The 22710-nt window shown below is 41.8% G+C and overlaps 1 protein-coding gene and 1 pseudogene across 5 annotated transcripts in view; both read right to left on the bottom strand.

The window, feature by feature from the left end:
- Window positions 1-22710, bottom strand: part of Pdzrn4 (PDZ domain containing RING finger 4) — a 348064-nt gene that overhangs the window by 46080 nt on the left and 279274 nt on the right.
- LOC120093912 (U6 spliceosomal RNA) lies at window positions 7970-8069 on the bottom strand (annotated as a pseudogene).

Here is a 22710-nt window from a genome sequence, read left to right as displayed (position 1 = left end):
GTCATAATGCACAAAATGGTGGGCTACGAGAAAGAGAATAAAAAAACGAACATCACAACTGTGAAGGTAGTATGCAGGAGAAAGCATTTTAATGCTTTTGATTTCCTGTATTGCTTAAGGAAAAGATATTAATCATCTTGAGTGAGCTAACCCAATCACAGAAAAACACACATGGTATGCACTCATTGATAAGTGGATATTAGCCCAAATGCTTGAATTACCCTAGATGCACAGAACACATGAAACTCAAGACGGATGACCAAAATGTGAATGCTTCACTCCTCCTTTAAAAGGGGAACAAGAATACCCTTGGCAGGGAAGAGAGAGGCAAAGATTAAAACAGAGACTGAAGGAACACCCATTCAGAGCCTGCCCCACATGTGGCCCATACATATACAGCCACCCAATTAGACAAGATGGATGAAGCAAAGAAGTGCAGGCCGACAGGAGCCGGATGTAGATCGCTCCTGAGAGACACAGCCAGAATACAGCAAACACAGAGGCGAATGCCAGCAGCAAAACACTGAACTGAGAATAGGACCCCCGTTGAAGGAATCAGAGAAAGAACTGGAAGAGCTTGAAGGGGCTCGAGACCCCTTATGAACAACAATGCCAAGCAACCAGAGCTTCCAGGGACTAAGCCACTACCTAAAGACTATACATGGACTGACCCTGGACTCTGACCTCATAGGTAGCAATGAATATCCTAGTAAGAGCACCAGTGGAAGGGGAAGCCCTGGGTCCTGCTAAGACTGAACCCCCAGTGAACTAGTCTTTGGGGGGAGGGTGGCAATGGGGGGAGGATGGGGAGGGGAACACCCATAAAGAAGGGGAGGGGGAGGGATTAGGGGGATGTTTGCCCAGAAACCGGGAAAGGGAATAACACTTGAAATGTAAATGAGAAATACTCAAGTTAATAAAAAAAAAAAAGGAAAAAAAATAGCCAATTAAAATTTCTAATATACCACTAAAAGAAAAGAAGCATGCATATTGGAAGCACGCATATTTTCTCTTAGCAAAAAACAATATGGGAAAAATAATCCATTCACAAAAAGATAGAAAGAAGGAGATAAAGAACACAGAAAAGGAAAAAATAGCATATGCAGCCAATCCAAATAATTCCAATTCAAACATAAGTAGTTAGGCTGACGACACAGAAATGCAAACTCCTGACAAAACAAAAAGATGCCAGCTCAACTAAAGGACACGAGAGACAGACACAAGCCAGAGGAAAGCTAAGAAATGCATCTTAACCACACAAATGGGGAACATTATAAGACAAAGAAAAGTCATGGGATAAATCTGGCTATAGCTATGTTCTCAAACAAAATCAACTTTGGAACAAGAAGTACCACTAGGAATAATATAACATATATTATCATATATTGTCATATGTAATATCATATATTATCATGTCATACACACACACACACACACGAAGGTACATTGAAAGCTACCAAAGTATTATATGTGAATATATAATTATACATATATGTGTATATATACATATATACATGAACATGTCATAGTGAAGCCCATTATTTTGTACAGCCAATATGTTAATTAAAAGTACAACAATTGTAAAGGAAAAAGGAATAAAATCTTTTAAGTGAAAAAATAATACAGAGAAGAACAAAAGACTTAGTGTGAAATTATAAGGGGAAGGAAGCAGAACAGACCCAATCAACATAGAGGAAAATGCCCAGCATCATCTGTTACTAAGGAGATGAATATTTCAGATTACAGTGTGAGGTGGCATTCAAACCAACTGGAGAGTACAACTGTCTGCAAGTCCACCATGCTGGATCAACCCAACGTTGGTGAGTCAGAATGGCTCTGGTACTTCCTGCCTGGTAAGTTGCATCCTGTGTGTTTCTTCTGTCTCTCCTGACATGCTATCAGTCTATTCCCAAGAGACTATGTACAGGTCTCCGCCATGCCGGCTGCATATTTAAACTGCCTTCCCGCCCCCCCCCCCCCAGAAATGCACACAGTTCTGAATACAGGTGACGGCTACAATCGCTGGGATAAACTAGGAAGTGTGTTCCCAGTTTTGAGGTTGGAAAGAAACAGGTGGCAGATACATACATTCGACATGCTTGTATGTATGGAATGGTGAAGAACATATTGCCGAGAGTCACAGACAGGGCAAGACAAAAGAGACGAAGAAAGATGATGGTAAACACATAATCTAGTGATTACCTCTATGAACAAAGGTAAGGCTTCTTATGAAACTGGGGATTGGCTACGAATATTCTTTCTGCCTTTGTTTGACGTAGTAAGACAGGACTGCCTACTTAAACTATTTTAGACCTACAATCAGAGACATAGGCCATTGTTCGTTAAAGTATAATAGAGATGCAGGCACGGTGGCACCTTTAATTCTAGCACTCAGAGGGCAGAGGCAGTAGGATCTGAGTTCAAGGCCAGCCTGGTCCACACAGCAAGTTTCAGGTCAGCCAGGGCTATATAGAGAGACCCTGTCTCAAAAGAAAAAGGGAAAAAATATACCAGAGAACAAATGAAAACACAAAGACCAAGTCTGGATCCTTATAGGTGGGTAGCTCCATTAGGCAAAGGTCCTCTCCTTTGCTGAGGTAGCTGTTGGAACTCTGTGTTTGTATACAGTGATCTGAGCAGCTCAAAAACAAGCAGAGATAAAGAGACATAGAGTTCAGAAGAAAGAGAAGAAGGAAAGCATCAGATTTTATAGGAATTCCGAAATCATGTGTGAGAGGTTCTAGATGAAGAGTTATAGAATATTCTGAAGGGCCTTCGAGGGTGACTTGAGGAAATTCTCCCCCAAACACAGATTATAGAGTCAGAAAATGCTCTGATCTTATGTCTGCTTCATTTTAAAAGATAGGTATTTCCTAAGAAAACTGGGTAGTCACTATATGTGTCCTTCCATGGACTAGTGAGTGCTAATTCTTTGTAGCTTATCTGGTGTACAGATGTTTTACAAAGATCCACAAACCCAACAAAACTCCCTAGGAACAAACATTAAGTGACCCTTAATGGAGACCTCGTGGTGACACTGATTTTAAAAACAAAAGAAGGTGCAAGATGGATGCATGGTAATGCGGAAGGAGTTGCTCACCTCCCATTCCCACTCTGCAAGCTGAACTCAGTGTCTACTCTAGGATGAGAATGCTTTGTGTGGAAAAGCTTAGGGCCAGGAAGCAAGTTTGAAGAGGGGACAGCCCCCCCACACTCCCCAAAACAAAGATGAAAAACACACAGCGTGCATTACACGCATGGGAACTCATCTTTCTATCTCTCTTCCCCTCTCTGCCGCACACAAATGTAGACATGAGCATGTACATGCATATAATACACACACACACAGACACACACACAGACATACACAGACACACACACACTTAGAGGCACACACACAGACACAGACATACACACAGACAGACACACACACACTTAGAGACACACACACAGACACAGACACACACACAGACACACACACAGACATACAAAGACACACACACATACAGATACAGACACAGACACAGAGACACATATACACACACAGACACACATACAGACACACACACATACAGACACACATACAGACACAGACACACATACTCACAGACACACACACCCACACACAGACACATACAGACACACATACAGACACAGACACACACTCACAGACACACACTCACAGACACACACACACACACACACACACACACACACACAGAAACACATGCTTGACTATATACCAGCCTAAAAGAACAGGCTTTTTCAGCTTGGCAAGGCACTGGCATCCAGCACCCCAGGAAGCCTCTCTCTCTGAGCTCTCAGGGCTCCAGCACAGACTCTCTACAAATCGCTTCTGTAATAGCTACCAGAGCAAACCTGGAGGAAAGTCAACATGGCAAAAGCCAACTGGAGTACCAGAAAATGTTTTCTAACGCTGAGTCTGTTAGGTCGCCGAGTAATCTCTGCAGGAGAAGGTGAAGGTTGTATTCGAGGAGAGACTTCAAACCTCAGTGAAACTTTTGGTTTAAACCATAAACAAGGCAAATGTTGGCAGCAGATGAAGGCCAGGGCCTTGGGAACATTACCGGGTTCTAACAATCGCTGAAAAGCTATGAAAGAGGAAACCTTCCTCTGCTGCTGTGTGCTCAAAGTATAGCTTCAAAGAACTGGTTTGCTTTCCAAGAAAAAAAAAATCAATTTAATCTTCAAGAATATGGCTTCCTACAGGGACCAACACGGGGAAGGATGATTTAGCAGAGAAAAGCAATGGGTGCAGGCCTGTGGTAATTAGAATTCATCTAACTGATCCAAGATTCTCAATTAAAGAAACCATTGGAGGATGTTTTCAGCTTCTACTGTGAGTGGAAGTTTAGTTAATGAGCACACAGTAGGTAGACCTGACACCCAGCTGTGACACTATTTCCATTGCAACTCCATCCCCCACAGGTTCTGCCAGCACTGTGTCCTTCTCCCCCTTAGTAAGCATAATTCCTTTAGAAAGGAAAAACGTTGTACTTCAGCAAGGGCAGTCCTCTGAGGCTTTGCTTCTTCCCTTCACAAAAGCAGGAGCTTGAGTGCTTTCCTCTGTATTGAATTTAAAGATAACAGCCGCTCTATTGTTCAGAAGTAAATTCTGTCATTAAAAATTTAAAAAAAAGTAAATAAGAAAAGAAAAGAAGAAAATGGCTTCTTATCCTCAGACACCTTCCATGCATTTCGGGATTTTAGAAGCACTAAAATCACTTCCCTGCGATCTCAAGACCCTTTCTGTTTCACAGAACTTTTGCTCAATGCACTTGGAGAATCGGTCAGGTTCACCCTTTCCCCGTGGAAAGCGATTGGAAGCCTTTGGTTGTGAAAACAACGGACCGAGTGTTGTCTCTTTAGCCTGCAGCTCAAGCAGATCAGCCTTCGGATAGCTCACTTTGTGCTGGAAGTTATCTGGATGGGAGCAGAGGACTCTTGGGGCAACAGACACACATCGCAGAGGTGAACGGGTACCAGATGCTGGCAGCTGCAGAGTGACAAATGAGACTGTGTCCCTGCTGTTCTGCCACTCATCAGTTTCGACATGTGATGTCCTGACTCCCTGAACATTTATCAAAGGAGACAAATCACACCGAATGTCAGCTTTTTCGGAGCGACTGTGTTAGAGGCTGCCTATAAAGAAAAAATGGCTCATAACTAGCTATCGTGTAGGGGGGAAATTGGTCGTCAACATAAATGATTTTTGTGCATCTTTAGCAGTCAGCTATTCATTTAATTTAGCCCACCTCTTTCCATCTCCATTATTATACTCATCTCAATGTCTGTGGGTATCACAGATTGATTCTAAAAGTGGCCTCTCGTGTATCTGTCTTCTTTGGTTTTTGTCCTTTCAACTTTGTCTACGAAAAAGGAGGAGCCATCTCTGGAATGCCAGTTTGACCTCCATCAATTCTTTTCCGACGTGGAATTGTCTTCCTACACTTTGAAGTATAAAATCCAAATTTCTCATCCGACATACAATGTTTTTCCTTATTTGACCCATCTCCCTTCCCGCTTCTTCCAACCCAGTCCCCAGTTAGATAGACCCATCTGCAGTTCATCAACCTTGCTGTCTCGTTGGTGCCTACAACCTTCCCATTGGCTCTTGCTTTAGACATTGTTTAAAATTCTGTGTGGTTCTCTCTGGTGGCCTGGCATTCCCTGGAGTCAGTCACACCACCCTGCGCCCACATTGACACTGTGAGCACCTAACGGGAGACAGCGTTCCATTTATTTCTTGCTCACTGTCTTGAAAAAAAAAAGTTTGTTTCCTGACTTAACTGTACCATTGCGGTTTTCCTCTGCCAAGAGGAAAACAGCATCCTGTCACCGGAGACACGGAAGCTATTTTTAAATTTTTAGGTCCAAAGCTGAATTGAGTGTGGTAAGAGAAATGAAAAATGTACAGGATGTAAATTTAATACCATCATAGGGGATTCCCATAATCTCTGGTACTTATGAGAAAGAGATTGCAAGTTTAATCTCTAACTACCCGATATATAAAGCTATAACACGAAGGGCTCATGTAAGTTTGTGGTGATGTTTGTATGTAGGAAAATTTCAAAACAGTGAAAGGCTTACATACTATAGTTAATACTGGAGTCTTATTCTTAGCTTTGAGCAATTCATATTTAATAGCAACATCTTGTGTTCAGGAAAGACCTTGGCCTCAACATTCCAACAGCTTTGCCCCTTAACTATTGCTTTAGCACTGCTCTGTCTTTCAGTTCCCTCTGCCATGCTACCGCTGGACTTGACAAAGATGAACTCCTTCACTTTTAAAACACAGAATAGTCATTCAACGGGCAACGGACTAAACCTAGGTCTCACAGAGAGAATTATAAAGTGCGGGAGAAACTAAGCCCCAAAGGGAAGGATGTTTGTGCCTTGAGAGTCACACAGATCCTCATCGAGCTCGAAAACCTGAGTATGTGAGAAAAATATATACTGGAAAAAGATTCACAGACAAGCTTCAAAGTAAAAACAGCAACTCTTCATGGATTGGAGACTCAGAGATTCCCAGGTGATACAGTGCAGAGAGGATTGTGTTAATCCTCGAAGCTCAAACAAGAAAGACAGAGAATGAAGTGGTCTATTCTACAGCAACAATAATCCAAGTATAGGGCTAGCATCTTCCAGCCCCTAAGAGGACGGTGAAGGTGTGCACGCTGAGGCCTCCTCCAGCCTTGGTGGCTGCCCACTCATAACATGGAGAGCTACAGGGCAGCTCTCTGCAGCCTGGAGACCCAAGGCTGAGTCCAGGAAGAGCTGCTCTACGATTAGAAGGGCAGTGTGCTGTTAGGACAGCAGGACACAGTGGGACAGCAGCACAGAAACCAAATGCTGTGGAGAGGATAAGACACAGGGTACAACTGGATGAGGTTGGTCACCACCCTGCATTCTTAATGTAGTTCTCAGCAGCTTGAGAAACACTTGGAAAGTGAAAGGGAGATATCCAGGGAAGGGGAGACCAGGGAAAATGGGAATAAAAGACCTAAATGAGCTTAATCCAAGGTCCCTTTTAAAAGTCCAAGCCACTAGACTCTATTTGGCCTTTTGTGACATTTAACTCCTTTTCTGTGTGCCGCTCAAATCCCATCATTGAAGAGCTTTGGTTCTTTTAACCATACAGTGTGGGGTTTCTTTTCTTAAAATTTATCTTACCTTTTCCATAACTATTCTGTGAGCCTGGAACTGAATTGAACCTAACAATGGTCAAATGATGGGATACTGATTGATACACTGACTGATAGCCTCCCTTTTACACATACTTAGATCCATAGATACCAGGTCAGTGGTTCAAGTGCACCTCTAGCTTGTTTGAAAGAATTTGTCTCTAGCCATTTCTTTTTTGAATACCATCGAGTCCCTCTAGGGGTAGCACTTTTGGAACTGATTCCTCTCTGAGTACTGGACCAAAACAACACCTTGTCTGGTATCTGTACACAAATGTTCATAAAGTGTCTCAGATTTAATATTCCCTAGTGCTTAACATCCTAGTTCTGCCGTACCCTTCTCCCTCACCACGGTCCTAAGCTTAGTAGGTGATGTATTATCCACCCAGTAGCTCAGATTTTTAAAGTGTGTCTTAGGTTCCTTTCACCCTGACAAAGGCAGCCTAGCGCCCAAAGGGCTGTCGGGTTCCTAGTTCCAGGTTATATAAAGCCCATCACTGTGGGGAAGAGAAGGCAGCACGTCAAGACATAAAGGAATGAACACCCAGTAGCGCTTAGCTCACCATCTCTCCTTTTATAAAACACAGGATCCAATGCTGGGGGTGGGGGGAGGTCCACCCACCTCAGCAGGTCAATTAAGCACAATTAAGGCAATCAAGACAAACTCTCATACCCCCAGGCCAATGTAATCTGGATAATTCCTCACCGAGACTCCCTTCCCAGGTTAATTTGCATTGGGTCATATTAATCTTTTTCCCCCCCTTTTAGCTATGGAACGCTTCAAGAATTTGCATGTCATTCTTGTGCAGGGGCCACACTAATCCTCCCTGTATTGTTCCAATTTAAGCATATGAGAGATGGCTCAGCCATTAAAGGCTAGGCTCACAACCAAAATTTTTAACCTTTATGAAAGGGAAGCAATCTTTTTGATTCCCCTTACACCGATTCTTCAACTAGACTACCTATTCGAAATGTCTGCTTTATTTCAAAAACATTTCCCTACCAACTCACCAAATAACCATTACTTCCATGGGGATTACCAGAACTACTTACTGCTACCTGCTTTTTTATATCTTTATAGAACTAGTATCCGGATAGAAGCCAAAGGAATATTTATGGTTTTTTAAAGCCATTCATTTTTATGTTTGTTTTACGTGTACCCTGCTTGTGTGATGTGAGGGCACCAGGGCTGTTACATCCTCTGGAACTGGAATTGCAGAAGGTTGGGAGACATGATGTGAGTGATGGGAACTGAACCCAAGTCCTCTTCCAGAGCAGCAAGTGGGCTTGACCATGATTCCATCTGTCAAGCCCCAAAGTAATATTTGAAAACAGAAGATAGGGGACCTGAGAGGTGGGTCATCGAGTTAAATCATCTTACAGCTCTTTATGGGACCTGAGTTTTGGGTCCCAGCATCCACACCAAGCTGTTCACAACTGTCTGTAACTCCAACTCCAAGGGATCCACAACCTCTGACCTCCATGGGCCTCTGTGTTGATAAGCACACTCTTCCTCCCATCCATACACATAATTATGAATCATAAAAACACTTTTTAAAAGCCATGAGTTGGATCATGCCAGCCCGTTGTTAAAAGCCAACCTATGTTTAAAATATCTTGATTGAACTTTAAATTAAACTCATCAGCTTTGTGATGGGCAAGATCCTGCAACACGGTCTGCGTGTGTTCTTCTTTATTTAACTGGTGTTCTAACATTTTCAGTGTGCAAGCCTTTCACCTTGGGTAAGCTTAGGCGATACTTTAATCTCTTCAATGTGGTAGGCGCTTTTGATATAATTATGGTGACAGTTGCATGTGTATTTTTTAGCTGATCAGGTGGCCCCATCGTTGGATATGCACACCCTGTTTGTCAGTCACCCCTGTGCAGAGTGATTTAAAGGTGAGCTCACATCCACTAGTGCTTCACAGAAAGGCACATCTATTGCTGGCCATTCTTACCCAGAGCCGATGGTGTGGCGCTTTTCTCAACCCCTAGGCCAGGCTTCTGTGACCCCCCCCCCCCCCGTATTTGTTTTAAAACAGATTTTTCACACACTCTGTTCTAACATCTCTCTTCATTTGAGAGTTTCTTAAAAACGTTATTTTCTCCTTGAGGGCTCAACGATCGGTGCTAATGGCCTTTCCGTTCTCATCTCTAATATGAACTAGATGCACAATAAATATTTGCTGAGCAGAATGCCCACTTACAGGCTCTGGCCAGCACTTACGAGGTAATGGTTCTCCAAAGTTAATGAACTACATTTGCCTCAACTCTGTTTCCCCCGGCTTTCCACATATTTCAATGTAGATACTTTCAAGTATCAAACTGTCTACAAACGGACCTGAAACAGGCTTCTTTCCCATCATCTCATCTCAGTCATGGGAGAGGCAGCTTCCAACAGCTGTGGAGTCTAGAAGCCATCCAGGGCTATTCAATTATAACATTTACTTGAAAATATATGGTGTATGATACCGTAAAGCATGCCTTGTATATTACTTAAATAAATATTATCAACATTATCTTCCTTCTACAGGTGAGAAGCTTGAGGCTCAGAGGTTCCATATCACTAAGCTGTAGAATGCAATTTGAAACTTCTCGTGGTTGATTATGAATCTATCCAGACATAGCTTTTCTCTTGGTAAAAATGATATAATTCGATATATTTATTTTGAGGGAGTGAGTTTCTGAAGGCGTGTTGTGAAAATCAATGACTCAGTCATTCATAAAGGATGATAAATGAGGCCTTAATGGAAGGCATTTATTTCATACGGTTGAAATGTAAGCAAAATAATGTAGGTGTGGGAAAATCTAGAAATTTTTTTTTTGGTAGGATTGATCTATTAGCAGTCAGGTTATTGGCCACATTGAATTACTTTATAAAGAAACTTATACTGTGTTGCTACTTTATTTAAACAGTCAAGATTACCAAGCAAAGTCATGGCGAATGGCTCTAAGATAATTTTGCACAATGAAGAGAAACTCCTGAGAGAACATTTCATTGCACTGGCTTTGGGTAAACATGAAGGACATAGTCTGTCTATAGAGAGGCCAGGTCGTTCTGACGCTTTTGTCTGTCTTCAGAGACACAGAGAGAAAGGAAGCTGACTGCTCAGTGTGGCTACCTGTGTGAGGTCCTCTAGCTCTGTGAGATTGTTTCCCTAGTCTACACTGCAGTGGTTCTCAACCTTCCTAAGGACGCAGCGACTCTTTAATACAGTTTTCCCCATTGTTGGTGAACCCCAGTCACAAATTTACCTTTGTTGTTTCATGACTGTAATTTTGCTACTGTCATCAATCACAATATAAATATCTGTGCTCTGCAGTGGTCTTAGATGACCTCTGTGAAAGAATCTTTCCACTCCCAAAGTGTTACCACCCACAGGTTGAGAACCATGCTATACTGGGTATTATTGTGTGAGAGGCTTTACTTAAAAAAAAGTTAGGAGGAAAAACTCCAAAGCATCTCGTCTGAAAAATGTAGAACTTTAAGTGAACAGTGGATGCGTGAACACCCTCAGCCATGGATGCTGTAAACAGCTGGTCACTGGAGTTGCTGGCAAGAGAGAGACAGAAGCTTGAAAACCTTTTTGCTTTCTCTGGAGGATGAGCCTTGATTATATTCCCCGTACATTACAAAGCCAGGAGACTTAATTTCTTTCTAAAGGCTCTAAAGAAAAACACTTCGTGGGCCCTCTATTTAGGGAGTCAATTTTCCTTTGAAAATTTCAGCTAAATTGCCCCTTTATTCTTAAGGCATATTTACAACTTTTGCCAAAAGATCCACAACTGTGTTTATCTGGCAGATATCCACAGACGAGTCAAAGGAAGGAAGAGGAAAAAAAATCCTTTAATGATTATGAACTTCCTGGCTTTGAAAAGGCTCCTCCAGTTACACACAAATACTTGGAAGCACAGTATTGTTCCAGGGTCTGTTTGTGTTTTAGACCTCTCTCAGTGGGTGGGTGGGTAAGAAGTAACCACAGTTGGTCGGATGTATTAATTTTAGTTTGTTTTATAAAAGGAGAAATGCATACCCTTGACAATTACACTCTAAAAGAGTATACACTCAAATGCATGCCAGTGGGAACTAGAAGAAAGAAATGCCAATGATGTGCTTTCTATTATGTTTAAAATTATAAGACTGTTTAACAGAGGGAAAAGAACCTCACCCAGAGGTCAGCTTTGAGCTATATGGACTTCAGACTCCTTTGCCAAGCAATTCAAATAAACATCTATCTACTTTTAACTGTTCACCTTTCAGCTTGTCAAGAGGTCTACTTGAATTCTCTTCTGTCCAAATTCAATTTAATTGCTATTATCCTAGAGTCCATATTTACATTTCTGTTCCATCTCTAGTCTACATTTCTGTGGCTGGGTTACCAAGAAGCCTTATTGAAAGACAGGTTCCATTCATCTTATAGTTGTCCCTTTCAAAACACATGCTTTAGCATTCAATAAGCAGGCTACATCCTTATAACCACAGAGGTTGTGTATAGAGTAAGGGATTAGGGGGATGGGAAGGATCTCTTAAAGGAGAAGAAATAGAATAGACACATATAGATATATAGATGGAGAGAAGAGAGAGTGAAGGAGTGAGTTCAGGAATGAACCACTAAAACTAAGGATCATTTGAAACGTACTATAGTAAAATATATACATAAATGAAAGAAATCTATACAGAATTACCATATCATGGAAGAGGTAAGGTGTAGGGCAGTGGACTATGCCACCAGACAGAAAACTTGATAAGGTGAAGCAGATTCAGGAATTTGCTCATAGTTGAGAATGGTAGGCATTTAAATCTACTCCTGACCAGGTTCCTTTCCTGGAACACATGACTATAACACCCCGTTGAGAGGACTGTGACAATCACTCACCTAGGGACAGCATCCGAAGTCCTTCCACATGCAGATGAGGCATCCCTAGCATCTCAGACCAAGTCAATAGAAAGCATCTTCCTCTAGATCCCAATCCATGCCCAAATGCTCATAAGGGTCACACATGGAAGAAAGATGTATAGGACAAGGTCCCTAGGACTGAAGAGGGGCCAGGACTTAAGGTGGGAGCAGAGCAAAGTCACACACACTAGCAAACTGAAGAGGTTATAGAAGCTAGATGGCAAGATCCAGCTGCTTCAACTGAAGCTTGTCAAATACTTAACAGGTAAAACTATCTTATGCTTCACTTTCCTACTTCTGTTTTCACTAAATGGGAGATAGTTTGATACAGAGAATTAAGACTAGAACAGAGAATAAGGACTCTCCCATTGAAAGGAAAACAAAAGTGATCAAGGCCAACAATTTGCTTGGCCCACACCCTGCTATGTGTGTATAGGTTCACTGCGTCCTAAATGGTGCTGGGTCAGTGGGAGATGAACACAAGAAGAGAGAAAGAGCCACTGTGTGCCATAGAGTTTACATTTCTCAAAGTAAAACATTCAAGAATTCATGAAGCTGCAGCAAAAGCTTGTGGTACCTTCTTGGGGTACCAGTTTGTGGACGTGGGGACTGGGATAGAAATAAAATGGTGCAGATGATGGTTTATACTTGTGGCCCTAACCACAGTGCAGTTGCCAAAGAATGAAAGCAAGTTTCACATCACTGTAAGGAAAAAATTAAAGACTGAAAGCATGCATAGAATTGTTCTTCAGGGTGTACACACAGACTCTGGGCAACCACCACATGGTCCTCATTATTCCTGTAGCAGAAAGCACCCAGCAGTGCTACTAGAAGCGAAGAGAATGGCAGGAGAGTTCTCAGCAACCTGGGATGGCATGAAGTAGAGACAAAGCAGGAAGACAGGAGGAGGCTGCCACCTCACAGGGAGCATGTGGGCTGCCTGGAAAGATGTTCCAGACAGAACTGAGGTGCCTTCCCAACAATGAAGTGAAAGGCAGGAAGAAATCAGAGCTACAATCAACTCTCTAGCATGGGCTACTTAACCTAGAAATACTGATGATGATGATGATGATGATGATGATGATGATGATGGTGGTGGTGGTGGTGGTGGTGGTGGTGGTGGTGGTGGTGGTGATGATGATGATGAGGGTGATGGTGGTGGTGGTGATGATGATGATGGTGATGGTGGTGGTGGTGGTGGTGATGATGATGATGGTGATGGTGGTGGTGGTGGTGATGATGATGATGGTGGTGGTGGTGGTGATGATGATGGTGGTGATGGTGGTGGTGGTAATGATGATGGTGGTGGTGGTGGTGGTGGTGGTGACAACAACAACGATGAGAGATCTTGAAGAACCAAGTATCCAGGGAGTCTACCAAACTAGTAAATGCTGGTACTAAGTTACAAACCTATTGAAGCAATTACTAAATAACACTAGGTAGGTGGGTAGATTGGGGAAGCAAAAGCACTTAATGGCAGCGACCCTTGGTTTCACTTGAAATGCCTTCGTATTTTGAAAATGAGAGCTCACTGCTATTCATCACAGGGTTCTAATCAGCCATGCATTGTGGGCTCAAATTTTCATATACAGCTAATTTGGAAGTAGGTACATGAAAACATTATCTATAATGTTAATCCCACTCGCTACACTGATAGGAGTGTTAGTTTCATAAAGTTAATATTTAATTCAAGAATCATTAAAATTTAATTTTAATGTTTTAGTTGACACAGATTTTACACATTTTGGAGTACCATGTACTGTTTCAATTATGCATACATACTGTGTAATACTCAAATAAGGGCAATCCTATTTATCTCCTCAGGTATTTCATTACTTGTGATGGATTTTCTAGGTTCTTGAACTATACCATGCATGGCACCTAGAGTCCTCCAATGTGCAACAGACCACTGGTTCTCCCAGGCTACCACCACTCATTTCCTTCCACCAATATTTTCCTATCATTCTCTTAAAGGTTAAAAATTACATGATAAAAAGGAAAGAAAGCTGCTGACTATTAGTGATACTATCTTACATGTTACTTGTGAGAATAGAACCCAGTGTATTTTGAAAGACCTTTGTGTGTGTGTGTGTGTGTGTGTGTGTGTATACACACACACACAAGAGTTAGCTAATAATTAGCAATGATATATGAATTTCACTTCAGAAAAACTTCTTCCCATGAAGGCAATTCTGAATCATAGACAAAGGTTTATGTATTAAGTAGGAATAAGATAAATACACAGCACAATAGTAACCATAGTAACAAGAAGGTCATGCACACTGAAGAGGGACATAGGATGGTATGTTACATATAGAATGGTATGTCACACATAGGATGCTATGTCACAAATGGGAGCCTATGTCACACATGGGAGCCTATGTCACACATGGGAGCCTATGTCACACATAGGAGCCTATGTCACGCATAGGATGCTGTGTGTGTCTCAGGTGGCACAGATACAGATGACAGAAGTAATAGTTTGTATTTGCGGCCTCTACTGGACACGGGTAGGTGATATAATCCTTGGCTAATGATACGCCTTTTGTTAGTATAGAATGCATTATACGTCTTTACTTAATATACAACGAACACTGCTAACCAAACACAGACCAGGGCCTTAGTCAACAGCTTATGTTCTGCAGGAAGGAGGTGAGGAACTAGAATACACAGGCAAGTCACACTGCCTGAGGGTTTCAATATTCATCTCCAAGACCATGTAGTATGGTAGGGAAAAAAGAATCCAAACTAAATTTGCTTTCTATATATTTTTAGTTAAATATCTGAGTGTCGTATGTAGGTGGATATTGCTTTGTAATCTTTACAGACTATACCAGCTATCTGAAATTAGCAAATGTATATGAATTGTGCATAAAAGTGCTCTGAACCTAAATCTGAAATTAGATACAGCATGGAGAGGGATGCGGTTTCCTCCCAGTTGATGTGGTACAGGACTGAACGCAGGGTGTGCATTCCTGAGAGTGCTGTGCTCATCCTATAAAAACTCATACAGTATAGACCGAGCTGCTAGTAAGGTTAAGACCCTGCAAAAATTGAAATGATTTGACCATGTATCTGTCTCATGTTGCTTATGGCAGCAGCTGTTGACGACTGAGAAGCAGGAGCTGACAAATGAGGCCACAGTCCTAGATGTCCCTGAGAAGCTCCCATGTGGGACATGGCATTTCATGACATTACTCCCAAGGTCTGTGTATGAAATGGAGTTAGCCCCATGTCCATACTGCTTCATATTTCCCTTCTACAGATCCAATACCATCTCAAAGTAGAATCCCGGTACACTTGCTTCACCCATCAGGGAAGGCAATTTTCATTTTTCCACTGTTGTGGCGCACTTAAGAAGTCAATGGGGGAAAAGGTGATATGCAAATATTCACCTTAAACACAACCTTTCACTGATACCTTTAACGAATCCAAGGCAATCCTCTGTATGTGTAAGTGAGTGTCTTCAAACACAAAGAGCGCATTGGCACTTAGATATCATTTATACAGGTGGTGTACGGAATCTTCGTCTTATAGCTAGACTCTTGGTGTAGTGCATGTGTCCATGGTTACCTTGTTGAATAACTAACTTGGAAGGTTCAATTTGCTCTCACTGTTTGCTTTCCAAATAAGGCTGAGCGCTGTTATAATCAGTGAGGTGAAACGTAGATTTGCTTCATGTTTGTTTTATAAAATAAAATAACCCAATCAACAGCAATGCTAATCTCATTTTATTCTGCAAGACAGCTCAAGGAATTACAATAACTCTGATGACTTCTCAACCTGCAGCCTCATTTCATAATCACGCTTGAAGGAAGACTTCTTGTTCCTAGTAGGCTAGCACAATTTAGAAAAATGATTCGATTTAATAAACATGGGTGTTGAAATTACAAAGTGCTGAGTTGCTTCTGCCTGAACTATTAAGATTGTATTACATGTGATTCTAAACTGTCAACCCTAATTAAAGTTTGACAGATATGAAAATTAAAGCAGCCTTACAAATTATTGGTCAACAGATTCATCTGAATGTAAAAGACAGTCACATACCAGGACAGAGAAGGAGGAACCAGGACATGTGGTCCTAGTGACACTGGACCCTGTCATTTCTCACCTATATGAACAAGAACATCAATTTTGCCCAGTTTATCAGTTTTAATGTCTCTTGTGAAACTACCTTTCTTACGAAAATGGTGACAACGATTCTTCAGTTACTCCCTGGCAAAAACCCGTGCTCAATTATGTTTATTTTGATTGTAAGATTAGCTGAAGTGTTGTGAGGGGGGAAAAAAGCCTTTCACAGTATTTCACATTGCTACTCTTAGTCATATTGTATTTCATTCTCTTACTTCTCCTCCCTCCTGCTAGACTCAGCACTGTTTGATGGACTTCCCGACACTCACATGGTGGCTCATGACCTGCTGCAACTCCAGTTCCAGGGCATCAGACAGCAATTCTGATCCCTGAGGACTTACGTACACATGTGGTATGCAAATATACACTCAGGCACACACACACATACATAGCATAAACTAAAATAAATTGATATTAAATAAAACCACCAGAACTTATCCCAACACGAGATTGATTATTCAGGAAGAATACAGACATGTAGTATGTGCCTGTAATTGTAGAACTGTAAAGAATTGTAGAATTGTAAAGGGTTGAAGCAGGAGAATTAGGAATTGAGGCCAACAGTAGCTAGCTAGACTGAGACAAGGTCTCACAAAACAAAAGACAAGAAATAATTACATATGGCTGGAACTTAGGGCAGAAAATAAAGAGCAGAAACCAATTACAGAATGAGGTACCAAAACTCTGGTGGGAAAGATGGAGTTCTAAGTGAGGAGAACACAGTGAATTGCCCCGGAAGGAGTGATGGTTGGCACCATCTTGAGTCAATGGTAGAGAATTATCAGAAGGGGAATCCAGAGATGAAGAATTCCATGACCAAAGTCATGAAGTATGGAAAGCCCACACCTTTCTTTGAGTACTGTTGACCTGAGGAGTCTTGTGCTCCTCATACCTAGAGAGATAGGATCATGAGAGTATTCAAACGAAGTTGGGCGTTCGATCAAGATGGTGAATAGCCAACAATCCAGCAGAAGTACAGAGAAATTACATTTGGTCTGACATCTTTACTGATGACTACAGAGGCAAAGGACTTGGCTGTCTGAGACCAGAGCCTCACCTAGAGACAGTATGACATCTCAGGCCAAGAATCTGCAGTTGTAGGAAGGAAAGATGTGTCACGGAGCCTAAACGTACAAGTTACAATATATGACAAGTCACTGGTCTTCAAGATTTAAGCAGACATAGTTAAGAAAATAGCAGGCACAGAAGACCAGTAATAGGCACCCATAGGAGCCAACTCCCCATGGACACACTAATGTATTGCCTTTCATGTTCAAGTCTTAAAAATGTTTTCATACTTCATCTAGATTAGGGTTCAAATTAAAATCATTTCCATAGCCTGACTCTTACTAAGGGTACTTCTCTAAAAGGTTGATTATTATTTTCTTCCTGTGTAGTCAGTGGTTTAAAACTATTTTAGATATTTCTTGCATGTCTATGAAAGATGGCTGACAAGTGGAGAAGAAGAAGCTGGTAAGAGATACATCCCAAGTGAGCTAAGAGTTCGGAGTATGGAACTCTTCATGTTCTCTGTCCTATTTCCCCTCTGCTCTACGATCTACTAGAACACACAGATAGTCCTCCTAACGGCCTCTCGATCCATAATGCTTCAGATCCAAACTGGCACCTTTCGGCATTGGTTCATTAACAGCTCCCATGAATGTGTGGCGTTAGCCCACTCTTTGGTTTGCTATTTCACTCATGTTGAAGGAGCACCTCATGTAGAAGTTATGAGGGAGGCACAGAGGTGGGTTAAAGTACATGTCAAATTTGGGCAGAAGAGATGGCTCAGGTGTTAAAGTGCTTACTGTACAAGTGTAAGGATCCAAGTTCAGATCTCCAGATCCCTCATAAGTATCAGATAAGGCATGGCTGCCCACCTATAATCCAAGCACGTGGAAGGTAGAGACAGGGGACCACTGGCTCAAGCTGACAAGCCAGACTAGCTGTTTTACAAGCTCTGAGTTCAACTGAGAGACCCTGCCTTGAATAATAATGTAGAGAGAAAGCCACAGCTCCCAACAACAACCTCACACTTCCACATGCATGAACACAACACTTTCGTGCACATGGAACCCTACATGAGTGACCAGATGCCTACAATTCGCACACACATACAAATTCCAAAATTGAAATTCATACTGAGTATAAGCTTTATAAATGTATATAACAATAGTTAATGTAGATAAGAGCTATACTTTTAATTTTAATTTTATTATTATCATTTTTTTGGCTTTCTCCATTTCGTCCCCTCCTTAGAAATACTTATGGAAACAGAACTGATATTAGTCTAAAAACAAATGACTCTAAGAACACGTGCTGGAAATGGGGAGGACATTCTGGCCATTGCATGGTGGCCCTGCTTCTGTTAAATCTCTCTTACAGACAGAAAAGGGGAATGGGTCTCATCCCCCCAGAAGCTGCTCCATACAGACAGCTATGGGCCTTGAGAAGCCTCATTTATTCCATCATGAAATGTTTACTGAGGCCTCACTCTGAGAAAGACGCCATGATGGGATGGATAAGCAAGACAGAGTTTCCTCTTTCACATAGAAAAGCACTCAGTGCTCTACACAGTAAGCAGGAGAGACTTCTCTGAGGCAACCTTGCAAACTATGAAACTGTTCAAAAGTGTGACTGGTATCTAATAAGTTATATTCCTGTTTTGTAGGCATGTGAGTATGTGTGTGTGTCGCCATGTATGTGCCTGTGTGTGTTTGTCTGTGTGTGTTTGAGAGGATTCTGCATACCTCATAACTCTATTATTTAACTGTGAGGGAAATATGATAAGCTTAAATTCTCACAGATACTCTGCATCTGTCTAGCACCAAGTATCACATTTTGCACAAGGACACCAAGTGCAAGGGTTTCCTTTTGTTTTGTGTAAGTCTTGCCAAGGGGAAGCTAATTAATATGCCAAATGCTTATTCTTTTTATTTACATTTCAAATGTTATTCCCTTTCCTGGTTTCCCAGCCATAAATCCTCTATCCCATCCCACTCCCCTTCTTCTATAAGGGTGTTACCCCTTCCCAACCACCCTATCTGCCTCCCCCAACTCCTTATTTTTATACACTGGCCAAGGTGTTTCAACTTTCAGTTACCATGCACATGAACATGTGGCATCTCCTTTACACTTTTAATATCAGTTTAAATAAATTTTACAATCCCTCTTGCTTCTGTTCTATGACATTCATGGGGCGAACACTCAACTCAGGCTCGGGTGCATGTTACTTCTTGATCTTAGGGGGAAGATATAAGTGGTTTCAATTAGCACAGCTAAATTATAAACACCCGAAAGTCTGAAACCGTTGATTGATTGTTTTTCCCTTGTGTTGCAATGAGACATGTAGTATTACTAAAGTTTTAGGTATTTCTGACTCTCCCACCAGCCTGGACTTTTGAGATTTAATGACAAGTCCTACAAAACCAAAACACAATGAAAGAGCAATGAAAAGCAGCTTCCTCCCTGCAGCGGGCAGAAGCAAGCACGTCTTTGTTAGAAGTTAGATGGAGAACGCTATATTTCTTGGAGGCTATCCTGTAAATTATTTCTGGTGGAGGCTGGATTTGAGACCTGCTTCTGACTTGCTAAGGGCTATTTATGATTTATTTCAACCTTGGCTTGCTCTAGGGGAAAAATGAACAGGAAAATAAAGAACAGAAGCTCAGTCCTCTGTGGCACTCTGTCAGGAAGCCCTTAAACTCTTAAAATAGGTACAGTGTTTAAATTCATCCCCTCAAAAATAAAATTTAAAAAAAAAGATTTTTTTAATTAGAGGACAAGTGCAGTGGGTACTTTTGTTTGTTTGTTTTACCCCCCCCCCACACACACACACACAGAGAGAGAGAGAGAGAGAGAGAGAGAGAGAGAGAGAGAGAGAGAGAGAGAGAACGAGAACGAACAAATTTCAAGGACTGGTCCTCTGAAGAGATGTTCTTAACTACAGTGGGGGAATCTTAAACCCAGTCGAATATTTTTCTTGGGGAAAGTAGCAATAGGTCATGGTAAGGTGTGGGTGTCATTAACATTCTATAGAGATCCCTAACACAGTACATGGTGAGGTGTGGGTGTCATTAACATTCTATAGAGATTCCCTAACACAGTAGGGTCACCATAACGATGACACATGGTCTACAGCATCTTCAAGAAAAAAATCATTCGCTATCCATGTAAGCTCTAAGGGAGGCTGTGAGTCTATCATTTTGTAAAGATCTGCATGTTTAATACAGCCCATATGCGTGTTCATAAAATAGATGGGTTCTGTTCTACTGGGGCAATAAATCATGTACTAAAATCTCCACATATGCACTGATTAGATACATAACCATCCCTGCTTCTGAGTCGGTCGTAAGTTGGTCTGTAAAGCCTTGTCTAGAGACTCGTATGCTCTCCGTTGGAGCCAGCACAATCCTGAGAACTTCAGAGAGGGCATCTATTATGATTGTTCCAAGAGAGGCCAGCAGCTATGACTCAGCAGGTTTTATCCTATCCTGTTTTTTTAAAAGGCAGGAGAAAAAAAAATACTACACTGCAAATTGTTTGACAGCTCTGAGGTAAGGCACACAGATACATAGACCTAGCCTCAGTGTTGCTTAGACATTATCCTCATAAACTGTGCCCCGCCCCATCTCTAGCTAATCACATATAAGCCACCTCCCCCTTTCAACTGGCTTCCAGGATGAATGCTTTGCTCCTCCCTTGCCACACCCATGCCACAGCCAGGGTGTTCTTGCATGGAGCATCACAAGGCCATGCTCAGCTCCAGCAACTGCATCTCAGAGCCAAGGTATAAGGCCACTCCACACGGCACCCTCTCACTTTGCCTCACCTTCTCTTACTTGCAGCCTTCACTAGAAAGGCTGTATCCATGTGTTGTGTTCGTTGTCCAGCTTTCTTCTCTAGAAATTAAGCTACACTGAGACAGAAGGACAGAGCATCCACTGAGTTCATACTTAGTTGTGTTGATTGAGTTCTTGAGGACAAATGTGTGTGTGTGTGTGTGCGTGTGTGTGTGTGTGTGTGTGTGTGTGTGTGTGTGTGTGTGTGTGTGTACGTGCATGGTCTGTCCCTGGATCTTTGCCAGAGTGATGTGTATGCCCTGTTAAGGAAAAGAATGAACAACGCTCTCATTCTGAACTGGAGTCCTCTCTCTGATCATGGAATCTGTCTTCTGTAAGTAGCAAATGAAGCTCATTCCTAAAAGTTATATCCATCTCACTGTCAGACATATAAGGCATATACATCTATATAGATGTACATACATATATGTATATGTATACGTATATACATATATAGGTGTATATATGATAATGAAACCTTAGAGATACTTAGGACATCTCAGCTGGTAACAGAAACACAGCATGTGTCTGCTTTCATTTTGAACATGGGAAACATGAAGACAGGATTAGCATCTGTAGATCTGACCCTCCTCCTTGAAAGCTGTGTGCTGGACAGGCTCTGGTAATGGCAATACGTGAGGTAGATATTAGGCCACTAGGGCTGCTGTGTGCCACTCCTGTGTGTTGCCATAGCAAGGTGAAGAACACCTATTTTCTGCTGAATAGGTGACGTATCCTTCAGGGATTTGCTTGTGTCTCCACCTGTCTAATAACCATGCACGATGCTCTCATGTGTATGTGTTTTCAGGGCTGAAGACTGGTAAATGTTCTGCTTCCTTATTTAAATTTCATAAGAAGGCTCTTTACTTCACTCATTCAGAAAGGTACCTTAGGCAACAAAAATCACAGTTGATAGCAAATTGACGGCAACGATGATGGTGTGATTAGTTGAGATTACAAGACAGTGGAGAGCTCTTCTGAACATTTAGCAATGGCATCATCTTGATATTGGCATCTACTAAGGATAGATACTGACCAAAGTGCGAGTCCAGCCCCAGCGAGCTCTAGAGTATTAGAAGGATGTGTCCCTACTATGGGATGTCAATGACATACTGATTAATTAAACGATTCTTTGCTGTTAACTTGCCTTGCTTCCTCCCAGACCCACCCAAAATATTTGTCCTGTTTTCATAAAGCTGTAAGACACGCACTAAATGGAAATCTGCAGCCATGTAGGAATTCCAGCTCCTAAAGCCTTACGCATTAACTGAAAACAGTTTTACTAAAAATCAGGTGACACGAGGCTGTCATTTTTCTTTGTGACTAAATGAAATGTATCGGGCGCCTTAGTGCATGCCTGTGTGTGAACAAGTTTCTAAAATTGTTCTTTAAGGGAGAGGAGGAGATAAAACTTCAACACAAACGACAATGACAAAGCTCGGATATCAGGTGTCACTGCACCTCTTCTGAGCCCCAGGTGCAGGGAAATAATGACTTCCACAACCACCAGTGATGACTTTTGCAGAGGGAAGATTTCAAATAAACGTCTGTTTGCTTTAGGTGAGCTCCACTGAGTTGGCCTTATTTGATTTTAGAGCCTCCTAAGGGTGAAGACTGCAGGATTTCCTGCTCGT

Source organism: Rattus norvegicus, chromosome 7 (assembly GCF_021556685.1).
Source record: "Rattus norvegicus strain SHRSP/BbbUtx chromosome 7, alternate assembly SHRSP_T2T, whole genome shotgun sequence".
NCBI classification, from domain to species: Eukaryota; Metazoa; Chordata; class Mammalia; order Rodentia; family Muridae; genus Rattus; species Rattus norvegicus.
Note: the sequence above shows the minus strand (reverse complement) of the source record. Positions and strands in the feature narration are given on the sequence as shown.